The sequence below is a fragment of the Felis catus genome, chromosome A3 (assembly GCF_018350175.1).
Source record: "Felis catus isolate Fca126 chromosome A3, F.catus_Fca126_mat1.0, whole genome shotgun sequence".
NCBI lineage: Eukaryota > Metazoa > Chordata > Mammalia > Carnivora > Felidae > Felis > Felis catus.
The window spans coordinates 30,582,781-30,593,730 of record NC_058370.1 but is presented as its reverse complement, the minus strand read 5'-3'; the positions used below and the strand labels follow the sequence as shown (position 1 = coordinate 30,593,730).

Here is a 10,950-nt window from a genome sequence, read left to right as displayed (position 1 = left end):
GGTTTGCCAAAGCAGAAGGAACTTGTCTACAGGCACTTTCCACGATGACTTTTTGCTTCCCAAAATTAAGCCACTGAGTTGTTTATGGCTTAATTGAGGAAAACCTGGAAGGTAAGAGAAGGAAGGAGAGCCTCAGAAGGGGATGGGGGACTGAGCTGTACCCTCACACTCAGCTGAGGAACCTCAGAGGGGAAGGGTGTGAGGCCTCCTGCAGGCTCCCAGCATCGACAAAGATTTCTGTGGCCCAGGAGTGGCAAAGCTAAAGGGCTAAGAACAGAAGGGTGTCTCCACAAAATATACTGCCTACGAAAGATGAGAGGCCTGCACAGATCCGTGGAGCTGCAAAACTTGAGGCTTTGATATTACAGAAAAGGTTGAGCCCACTCCAAAACCAAGGTCAATTTCTTGACTGCCCTGTGGAATGACAGCTGGGGGCTGAGGGGACCCCAAACAAACAATGTAATGCACTCTTTCTTGCACACACTTCACTCTCTGTACAGATTCTGGGTCTCATCTCCCACTGTGGTGCCAGCATTCAGCTGACAGGACCTGCTGCAAGAGAAACGGAGGGTGGGGGCGGTGTGCGCTGTCTTTCCATCAAACTAATGGGCATTCCTGTGCCCCCGGAGACTGGCAGACTGGATGGTAGGCAGGAGGTAGCGTCCCAAGCCCTCTCTTGAAAAAAAAAAGTTTATAGAACATGCAAAAATACTAAACAGATGAGAGAGTAGGTAGATCTGTCCGCGGCAAATCGGCCGGTGGAGTATCCGCCCCCACCCTCCAGTGGGCGGGGCGGGACCAGGCCGGGCCGCCAAGCGTTGCGCGTGCGCACTGCAGACTCTGAAGCCACAGCGCCCTCAGTGAAGTGGGCGGGAGCTGCCCGGGCATCCGGGTCCCTCACCCCGCCCCCGCTGCATGAATGAGAGGCGCGGTGCCCGCCCCTCCCCCGCCGGGCCCGCCCCTCGTCGGGGGCCGCCGAGCGCAGTCTACCGCCGCCACCTCAGCCGCGCTCTGTCCCGACGGACGCTCGCCGCCAGCAGTCTGCCGCCCGTCGCCCGCCTCCCGGCGCTGACCGTTCCGCACGCCCGCCGCCGCAGCCGGCGCACCCGAGTAAGTGAGGGAGCGAGGGCGGAGCGCCGGGGGCCGTCGCCCCCGGGCCGGGGCTTAGGGGACCGGGCGGCTCCGGGTTCGGGATGCTGAGGAGACTGCGGGCCCGCGCCAGCCTCCCCCGTTCACTCTCCGGGCGTTTCGACGAGGAGGGGTGGCACAGCGGCCCAGGCCGGGAGGGACGCGGAGGGGGTCCCCCGGGGCCGGGGGTGCGTCCCGCACAAAGGGCGGCGCGAGGCTGTCTGTCACCCGGAGGTCACAGAGGGAAGGTTCGCGGCTCCCCGCACGCCCCGCTAGCCCGTGCCCGGCGTCGGTCCCCGGGCTTGGGTGGCGGCTTGGATAAGCGGGGAGGCGAGGACGAGGATGGTGAGGACGGCTGCCTCCGCTCTGGCGATGGGAACGCGCTTTAGGGGGCGCGGCGTGGCAGTGTTTTCCTGGTCCCCATCTGCCCCTCCCCTTTCTTTGTGGCGTTGGTCTCGTGCCCGTTTGTCACTGTGCGTATGGCTGTGGGCTGGGGTGAGACCTCTTGCCTCAGCTTACCCATTAATTAAAGTCAGGTGGTGGCCCCCTGTCTGTGGGTGGGGGCGTGTGTGCTTCCATAGGCCGGAGACCCTCCTTTGTTTCTGGAGACCTAATTGTGTGTGTGTGTGTGTGTGTGTGTGTGTGTGTGTGTGTGTGTGTGTGTCCCCCTGTCTCTCCTCCGTGTCCCCTATGAAATGAGAGAATCAAAGATCATTAAAAAGGGTCTGAAGAAAAAGAGACACTACTTCATCAGACCTCCACCCAATTCTGCCTCTGGTGTTCTTTGAACAATATTGTATGTTTCTTACTGCAAAACCAGCGTGTTTTAATTGAAAGTGAATGTTTTTATATGTTGGTTGGAAATTAATATTCTCCTCTCTGTATACCTACAACACTTTGCTTTTTGGGTTTGGTTAATGGAAATATGCTCATATATGTGTGTATGGGAATACTCCAGGACGTATAGGACACCGCCTTTGGGGTTTCGTTCATTGGTAATGTCAAGGTACTCACTCCTATACACGTCCACAGAAATACTTCGGTATATCTAGGACCCTGTTTTCTCAGCTCCTCAGTACAAGCAGAATTTGTTTCTCCCTGCCTCCCTGTGTTAAGAAGGTGGTCTCTTCACCTTGCTGCCTTTTTTTTTTTTTTTTTTTCCTAAATGCTTTGGCAAAGGGTTTTATTGCACATTCTCCTGGCATGCGCCCTTGCTTTGATCTGAATTTTCCTGTGTTCTGTTGTCTGGTTGTGTGGCCCAGCTCAATGGCTCCTCTTACAGGACTAGGGGAAAACAGAACACCTTTTATCCTTGTCCTCATCCCCAGAGAGAGAGGGAAGCTCTGCGGTTCCCACAGACTTGGGTTCCGTGGGCCGGACCGCCTCACTTTGTTGTCTTGGTGGAGTTAGGAAGAGTTACAGTTGATGCAGACGGATGAAAAGGAGGCATTAAGAGTACCAGTTATTCCTTGCTGTTTCAGTTGGACCTTTTTCTCTTTTTAAACCAGATGTTGTAAGTTTTAGAAGATTGTTTGGTTGCATTTTCAGTTTCTTTTTTACTCTTACGATTTTGCAGAGTGATAGGAAATTAGCTACACTTGTTGATAAGAAACATATTTCCAAAATATATTTTTATGATGATCTTTTGATTGAACATAGTGGTGGTAAAAAAAAAAAAAAGAGGATCTTATTGGGTGATGTGAATAATTGAATTGGTTCAGTTTTAAGATTCTCTTTAAGCTTATTTTTTAATCACGTGTATTTTAATTCCTGGTGTTTTTCAGTGCAAAATGAAATCCAAACTTAAGCAGTCTTCCATAGCATGTGTTTGTTTATGAATATTTCCTCTATTAAAAACATTTGCTTTTAACTTGAAGGGGAAATTTTCCATTGGTTGGATAAGGATATTTTATTCTTGGTAAAAGTCTATGTTAGCATAGTCAAATTCTTTTTTTGTAGAAGTTAAAATTAGTAAAGGTTGGCTTTTCAGTTTGGAGAAGTTTTGATTTTATGGTAGAATTTAAATAAAATTTCAATGTCATTGACTTAAAAGAGGTTAACTTACAAATAAAGGCTTCGTTAATTTCATAAACTAGTGTCACTAATATTGAAGCAACCCCGATAATTTATAACTGCCGGCATGAAATTTTTTTTTTAGGAATTCCCTTAAAACAAACCACAAGGGGAAGTCTTAGATAAACAGAGTAGTATAACCGGAATTATCACTGAAATAGGCTTGCATAGTACCGCAGTATTGTGGAACTTTAATTTTGCAAGAGTGACTTAGCTATTATTTGTATCAAGAAAGGAACTGAAAAACATCTTGGCCATTTTATTCAGCCATGTTGTTAATCAAAGTCTTTACTGACCCATAGATTAGCATTTGTGTAGTATGATGTTTGAAGGAAAATTCTAAAGTAATGTCTTTGTCATGAAAATAGATTAAATTATGTTAAATGTTGTTTTACTAGTAAATGTATTCTTTGTTAGCAGTACTAATATTGTTATGTCAGTGATGGTAATAGCATGTATGGTGATACTTTTTTACTCCAAACTGGGATAGGTTGTCCCCCCAACAATGTCTGATAACAGAAAGTAGAATTTTGTTTTCTATTGAGCATTTTCTATCAATAATTGTTTTGTTTCAAATGGTAGCTCATTTAAAAATCAGTAATAAAGTTATGTTATTATAATGTATTAGTTCAAACTATATGGAATTGCCATTTTTTAGATTAGGGAGTAGTGAAAAACCAGCAATTTCAGAATGTTGAACCACCTTCAACTCTTAACACTTCCTTCGGATATTTACCTTCATATTTGATTTTTAATGTTTAAACTTCTTGATTATCTGTCATTGGACATTATCTGCGGAGTTCTATTTTGGAAGTTGAGGACTTGGTTGTCCTGCATAACCATCCTTCCATCCCCCCACTCCTACCTATACTTCCCAGTCAAGTCAGTATTCAGTATTTATATGACTGACAGTGTACCTGTTATTCACAGATGAGCCCTGTAGGGTACTAATAATTACATTTGCTGTCTTGTATGACTTTTGTTTCTCTAAATTAAATAATTGCCTCTTTTGTTTGTTTTTCATTTGCTTAGTTTTCTTTGTCCCAGTCACTGACTCATTCTCAAATTCTGACAAAACTAATAATCTTCCAGTATTTCCAGGTAATCTGTTGTATTTCTTTTTCCTAGCTGTCACCTAGGACTTCCGTTTGTCATCACTTTGGGAATTCCTTTTGCCCTCCTACTGTGTTGGATCCTTTATTTCCTGGATCCTATCTCTTCCTTATTCTTTAGCACCTTCCTGAGAAAGGGGACATACAAACTGAAATTCTTCCTGAATTCAGAAGATGTGTATCTGGAAATGTCTTCATTTTACCCTCACACTTGAGTAGTGGTTTAGCTGAATATTGAATTCTACATCAAAAATTAGCCACCCTCTTCTGAAGGCATTGTTCTGTTGGCTTCTGGTATTTCTGTTAAGAAGTCCAACCCAAGTCTAATCCCCATTCTCTTTTTTCTCCCACTTTGGAAGATTTTAGGATGTTTCTGTTTTAGGATCTAGTTAACACAGAGAAAGTTTCTTCAAGCCATGAAATGGAATCACCTCTGGAATCTATAATAAGACTATCCAGTTCATTTTTTTAAATCCACCTTAGGAAGTGACAGAACCATTCATGACCAAAAAGAAACAATCTTTAACCTTCATAATTAAATATATCATGACTAAATACAACAAATATATTACTTACAAGAATTTCTATTCTGAGAAGATGGAGACAAATGGAGCTACGTAGATAGACAACAGTTTAATTGGACATTGTCAGTGACTGTGATATAGCTCATAGATACATATTTTTTATTTTATTTTTTAGCCTTGAATTGTTTTCTTTTTACAGTTGCCTTATCCCTCATCTAGCTTTTCCTTGAGTACACATTAAGTAGTTGAATATTAGAGAACTTCAGATTCATGACCAGAAAACTGAAGTAGGCTCTCAGCCCAGGAAGGCTATCAGATTCCTAATGTTTTTGCCTGTAACCATTTAATCATTTCTTCCCACTCTTTAACTCATGAGCAGCCCACCCTTCCTCATGCAGATAAGCAGGCTTCATATTTCATTGAGGTTTAGAAGTTATGAGACAGATACCACTCAGCTTCCCTTCACTGAATCTAGAAATCCACCTTCTTTAGGGCCCATGTTTTCTTCCTGTCAGAGGCTAACTTCCCTCCTTTCTGTATTCCCCCTCATACCTACTCAAGGACTTCACTTCTGGATATATGCCTGTCTTTTGCATCATCAGCAGCTCTCCAGGGCCACTATCCATGTCAGCATGCACACACGCTCTGACATTGCCCATCTTTAAAAATAATTTTAAAATTACAACAGAATTAAAAACTTCCCCCTGACCTCCCATCCATCCTCTTCATTTACCTTCATGGTTAAATGTCTCAAAAGAGAACTATACATTTCCTCCCTACCTCTTTGTAAAATGTGTCACTCTCTGAAATTCTGTTGTTAACTGGTGTGTGTGTGTGTGTGTGTGTGTGTGTGTGTGTATGTGTGTGTCTTACCCCCTTGGAACATCAGGTCCAAGAAGGCAGTGACTTCCATCTGCCCTGTTTACCACCATGTCCCTTAGAATAGCAACTGGCACAAGTACCTACTCAATGTATGGGCAAAAAAGGGTAAAACTGACATTTTTAACCTGGTAGACTAGGTCTTGCTTTTAAAAAATTTTTTTCTGACAAAAAAATCAGTGTTTATTTTTTTAATTACCACCTTATGCTACACTTAGAGTTGAAAACATTACAAAGACTATAGTAATTGAATTTTTCTCTATATTACATTTCATTCTTTCATAAGTATAACTTAATACTGTCATTTTTGCACCCAGATGCTTGGAGTTGAATTCCAGCTCTTTCAGTTTAGCCATGTGATCTTGGACAGGTTTCCTGATGACTGTGTTTCCTCACCTGCAAGATGGAAATAATAATAGTACCCACCTCATATGTTTGTTGTGTGGGTCAAATGAAATAATATGAAAAATGCTAAAGTCAGTACTTGGCATGGGGGTAAACACAGTGAAAATTACAATTGCAGTCATTTGTATAGCCTTCTTCAGTTTCTAATATTTGATCTAATATTTTTGTTCAGAGTACTTACATCACATAAGGTATATTGGCTATAAATGTGACTCACCTGTTTTTGTCCTTTTTCTGATTGCTTGCATCTCTATTCCTCATATTACCCCATGTGATAGATTAGTAAAATGATCTACAATTGATAGATGAACACCCTATAGCAAGTTCTGCACTTCCCAACAGTTGGTCACTTAATAAATCATTTTGAACACTTGATAAAATATTTTTTTTATTTCAAGCCAAATCCTGTTCTTTGGCTTGCCTGGAAGTGAGGCCCTTTCTTCGTGTTATTCCACATTAAGTTTTCTAATATTTCTAGAAATGGAACTTTTAAAACACCCAATACATCATTAATAGATATTTTTTCAGAAGTAGCTGTAAGACACTGTTGTTTTCACTTAACTTGGTGGCTGGGAAGATAAGTATATGTAGCAATACAAAGTCCACTTTTGGGGACTTTGAAGGATACAGACAGGCTCTGTAGAAGTTCAGAGTAGAGTGAGTCAGGTCCTGCAAGCCTTAAGGGATTTTTACAACTTTTCTGCATGTTAAATTGTCTGTTTAGCCTATTTCCTTATTATTTGACTTGATCTTTACTTTGAAAGTTTACCTGATAATCATGGGAATAGTTTAGATTTTAAGGTAGATAATGTACAAGCTAAAATTGAAAGCAACTTTTAACTTGAGAAATTATTTCTTGAAGTAATTGATTTAGCAGTTATTCTGCCTCTTTCTTTTCTTATCTAGGTAGGCAGTGGGGATTCCTCCAATTATCTGAGCATTTCGGAGAGCAGAGTGTAGTGCTTGGTAAATTTAGGGTTCAAAAAGAATGCCAGATGGTTTGAAAGGAATTGTGAGCACTCCAACTAGTGCCGTCCATTGAAAGCCAGCTGGCTGAGTTTCCCCTGCTCTGGAGGTAGGAACCAGACACTTTGTTCCATGCCAGCTGGCCCAGGAGTAGCTGGCCAGCGGCCTTACTTTTGGTTGGTCATTCCTGGGAAAACCAGCCTGGGCCTTCCATCTGCCCTAAGGACGGTCTGACTGACCAGAGAGTTGCTCTCTGCCTCCATGGTACTCCAGAGAGTTGGAGCAAGCCTGTGTGGCAAGGAAAGAAAGCCACTTTTTAGATGCCATTACAAGTGAATCTCACATTAAATTGTGAATTTGCTCTGAAAAAGTGTAATGCAACTTGAATTTTTATGCATTTAGTGCTATTAGGTGTATTAGAGTTGCTTACTACTAAAGTAACCATAATGAATGTTTTTACATTGTAAATAACTTCCAGTTTACCTACCCACTTTCCAAGTTCCTTTTTTTATTTATTGTCTTCTTTTTTTAAGTTTATTTATTTTGTGAGAGCATGCACCCAGGAAGGGCAGAGAGAGGGAGAGGGAGAGAGAGAGAGAGGGAGAGAGAATCCCAAGTGGGTTCTGCACTGACAGCCCCCGCTGAGGGGCTCGAACTCACGAACCTGATTAAGAGTCAGACACTTAACTGACTGATCCACGCAGGCACCCCATTTATTGACTTTTCTTAAAGTGAGGTTTTCCTGTTCTTAATCTTCTAAAGTTTTGGCCATTCAGATTAGTAAATTTTCACCTTGTCAAAGAACTTGCTCCTATATAAACCATAGGTTTCTGTAGAAGGTTAATTATGTGTGTTGCCTGAAAATCTGTGTCTCATTTTGTCTGTTATTTATGTTTTCACAACTAGGCAGGTGTTTATATCAGATACAGTTCTTCCATTAGCAAACTTAATGTCAGAATAATTTGGGTGTTCACTTCGGCAGCACATATACTAAAATTGGAATGTCAGAATAATTTGAGAACAAAAGAAGTACAAATATGGCATTACAAGTATGAGCATTCAGTTCATTTGATGACAGTGTTTATTGAATTCTAAAAATTAATAATTTTGCCAGTCTATCAGTATGCTTTATGTTACCTTTAAAATTTTTTTTTTAATTTGGAGATTGAATGGTGCTGTGTCATCTATATTTGTTAAGTTCATCTAGGCAAACCAAAAAATTATGAACTATTTGTATCTCTTTATTATTTTCTCCCAACTCTGAGCATGAAAAATTATGCTCAATGATATAAACTTCAAATAGAATGTAGGTGTCCTATCCAAATAGGCTCTTCATTCTTGAACTGAAAGAAAAAGTTTGGCAGATAATGAAACACCAAAGTATGAGCTAATGTAGTTTATAGGAAGTGGGTGGGAAGGAAAATCAGAGGTATAGGCTTTCATTCTTTTCCTTTAGCAGGAAAGAAATTGCAAAACTTCTTTGGAAATATGCTGGAAAGTCTCATGCTTGGCTATAATTAAAGTTTTTACTTAAAGTTATTAATTGTCCTTGAAAACAGGCCAGGATGAATTATTATGGCAGTAAGAGTGATTTTTTTTTTAATCATAGAACAGTAGATTAATAGCCAGGGGCAATATTATACCCAGAAAATCATCCTTCACATTAGCTAACCTTTACAAAATACCTTTTTTGTCAGTAGCTTTACATGTATTGCTTATTTTCTTCTCACAGCAACCCTCAAAGGATTTTTCATAGATGATAAGAGGTCTAAGAAGTAACCTGTTCAGGTTCACAAGGTCAGAAGCCAAGTTTAGAACCCAGGTTTTCGTCCTCCAACCCACCACATGTCACAGTTGATAATGTCAACTTTCACAAGAATACAGCTCTTTCCTATTCAGATGCTATCCTGCACTGGTACTTTGAGAAGACTGTTGATAAAGGGAATTCAGAGACTGTTGCAGAAAATAGCAAGCAAATAAGGAGAGATTTGAAGAGCCTGTACATTTTTTTAAAATCTCTTCTGATGCTCTTGAAGTAATTAACCATTGCAGAACTACACAATAAACAAAAAATGAAGCAAATGAAAATAACTAGAAAGGACTATATAGTTTCCTAGTGTTGTCATAACAAATTATGACAAAGTGGATGGCTTCCAGGTTTCTCCAGTTCTGGAGATCAGAAGTCTGAAATCAAAATGTCAGCAAGGCTGCCTGCCACACTCCTTCCAAAGACTCTAGGAAAGAAACCTTCCTTGCTTTTTCCAGCTTTTGGTGGTTCCACCCATTCCTTGATTTGTGATTACATAATTCTAATCTCTGCTTCTCTCTTCATATGGCCTTCTCTTCTTTCTATTCTAAAGACATGGTCATTGGACTTGGGGCCACCCGGACAATCCAAAATGATCTTATCTCCAGATTCTTAATTATATCTGCAAAGACCCTTTTTGCAAATATGGTCATATTCCTCAGGTAAAGATGTGGACATATCTTTTGGGAGGCCACCATTCAACCTGTTGTAGGGGTAAGAACTTCTTTAGTGATAATTTTCATTTTTCACTGCTGTATTACTCAGAATCCCAGATTAGATAAGTATTTGATAAACCATGATACAAAATGGGGGAAAGTCTTGAAAATATAGGATAGAAGACAAGTTCAGAGGGAGGTTTAGGGAATCGGAAGGTTTCATGGAGGTTGTATTGCTTATGACAGACCATGAAGAATAAATGGTCGAGATAGCTTGAAATGTGCAGATGGTGGAAATATCCAGAACAAAGATAGGGAGGCATATTCAGGGAACCATAACTAATGCATTTGACTAAAGTGTGGTACTTAGAGAAATAGTGGTGAATGGGGTTGAAAAGTCTGAGCCAGTTCATGGGAGGCCTTTAGTGTTGAGTTGATGAATTTGTACTTTGTTTAGAGTTGCATATCCATGAGAACACTGTATTACAAAGGTTTCTAACAGGAGCCTTCAGAGCTATGATAAAATCTTTGGAAAAAAATCTACATTTTTTCTATAAAAAGATTTTCAGAGGGATTCATAACCCTAAAAAAAATGTTAAGGACCACTGCTCCATTAGAAATGAAATGTTTTATGCTTTGAAGATGTTTCTGGAAGATTATTGATTTTTCTGTTTGGTTTACTTTGAACTACTTGGAAGATAAGAAAATGGAGCTCCAAGGAGCCTTAGTCAGCACTCTGTGTGGAATACATTATGAACATTGCATACTAAAAAGTTAAAATACTATTTCAGGAGGGATGTGAAGTAGGTCCAGGGTTCTTAGAAAAGTGATCAAATGATTACATAAAAACAAAAAAATTCATAGCATTCAGTTCAAAATGCAGCTGTGATTTCTGTTTTCTGTGTCTCAATTTTTGTTATTTCAGTTCACTACCACCACCCATTTAGAACTCCAGAATTATATAAAAGCATGACACAATTCTGAGGAGAGAAAGCCAACAGCTGTGTTCTTAAAAGTTGTGTTTTTTTAATGTAGTCTGTGAAACTGCTTGTTCTCTGCTGTGGATTTTCAGTGGAATAACCTACTTCAGGAATAAAATGATATATTCTGTAGCTGTTTGAATGTCTTTGTCTGTTTGGGCTGCTATAACAAAATACCCTAGCCTGGGTGTCTTATAAATAACAGAAATTTCTCACAGTCCTGAAGGCTGGAAAGTCCAAGATCAAGGTGCCTACAGATTCGGTGTCTAGTGAGAACCCACTTCCTAGTGCATAGATTGTACATTTTGCTTTTTTGCTGTGTCATCATGTGGTGGATAAGGGCAAGGGAGCTATCTGGGCTGGGCCTCTTATAAGGGCACTAATCCCAGGGTGTCTGGGTGGCTCAGTGTACAACTCAGA

General features: G+C 40.7%; 1 protein-coding gene across 4 annotated transcripts in view; it reads left to right on the top strand.

Annotated features, from left to right (window-relative positions):
* The first annotated feature begins 938 nt into the window (after window positions 1-938).
* Window positions 939-10,950, top strand: part of RNF24 (ring finger protein 24) — a 79,232-nt gene continuing 69,220 nt past the window's right edge. For all 4 annotated transcript variants that reach the window (XM_006929880.5, XM_023251420.2, XR_006595328.1 and 1 more), the window contains exon 1: window positions 939-1,110. The gene's annotated coding sequence lies outside the window, so the exon portion shown is untranslated. The remainder of the gene's footprint in view (window positions 1,111-10,950) is intronic.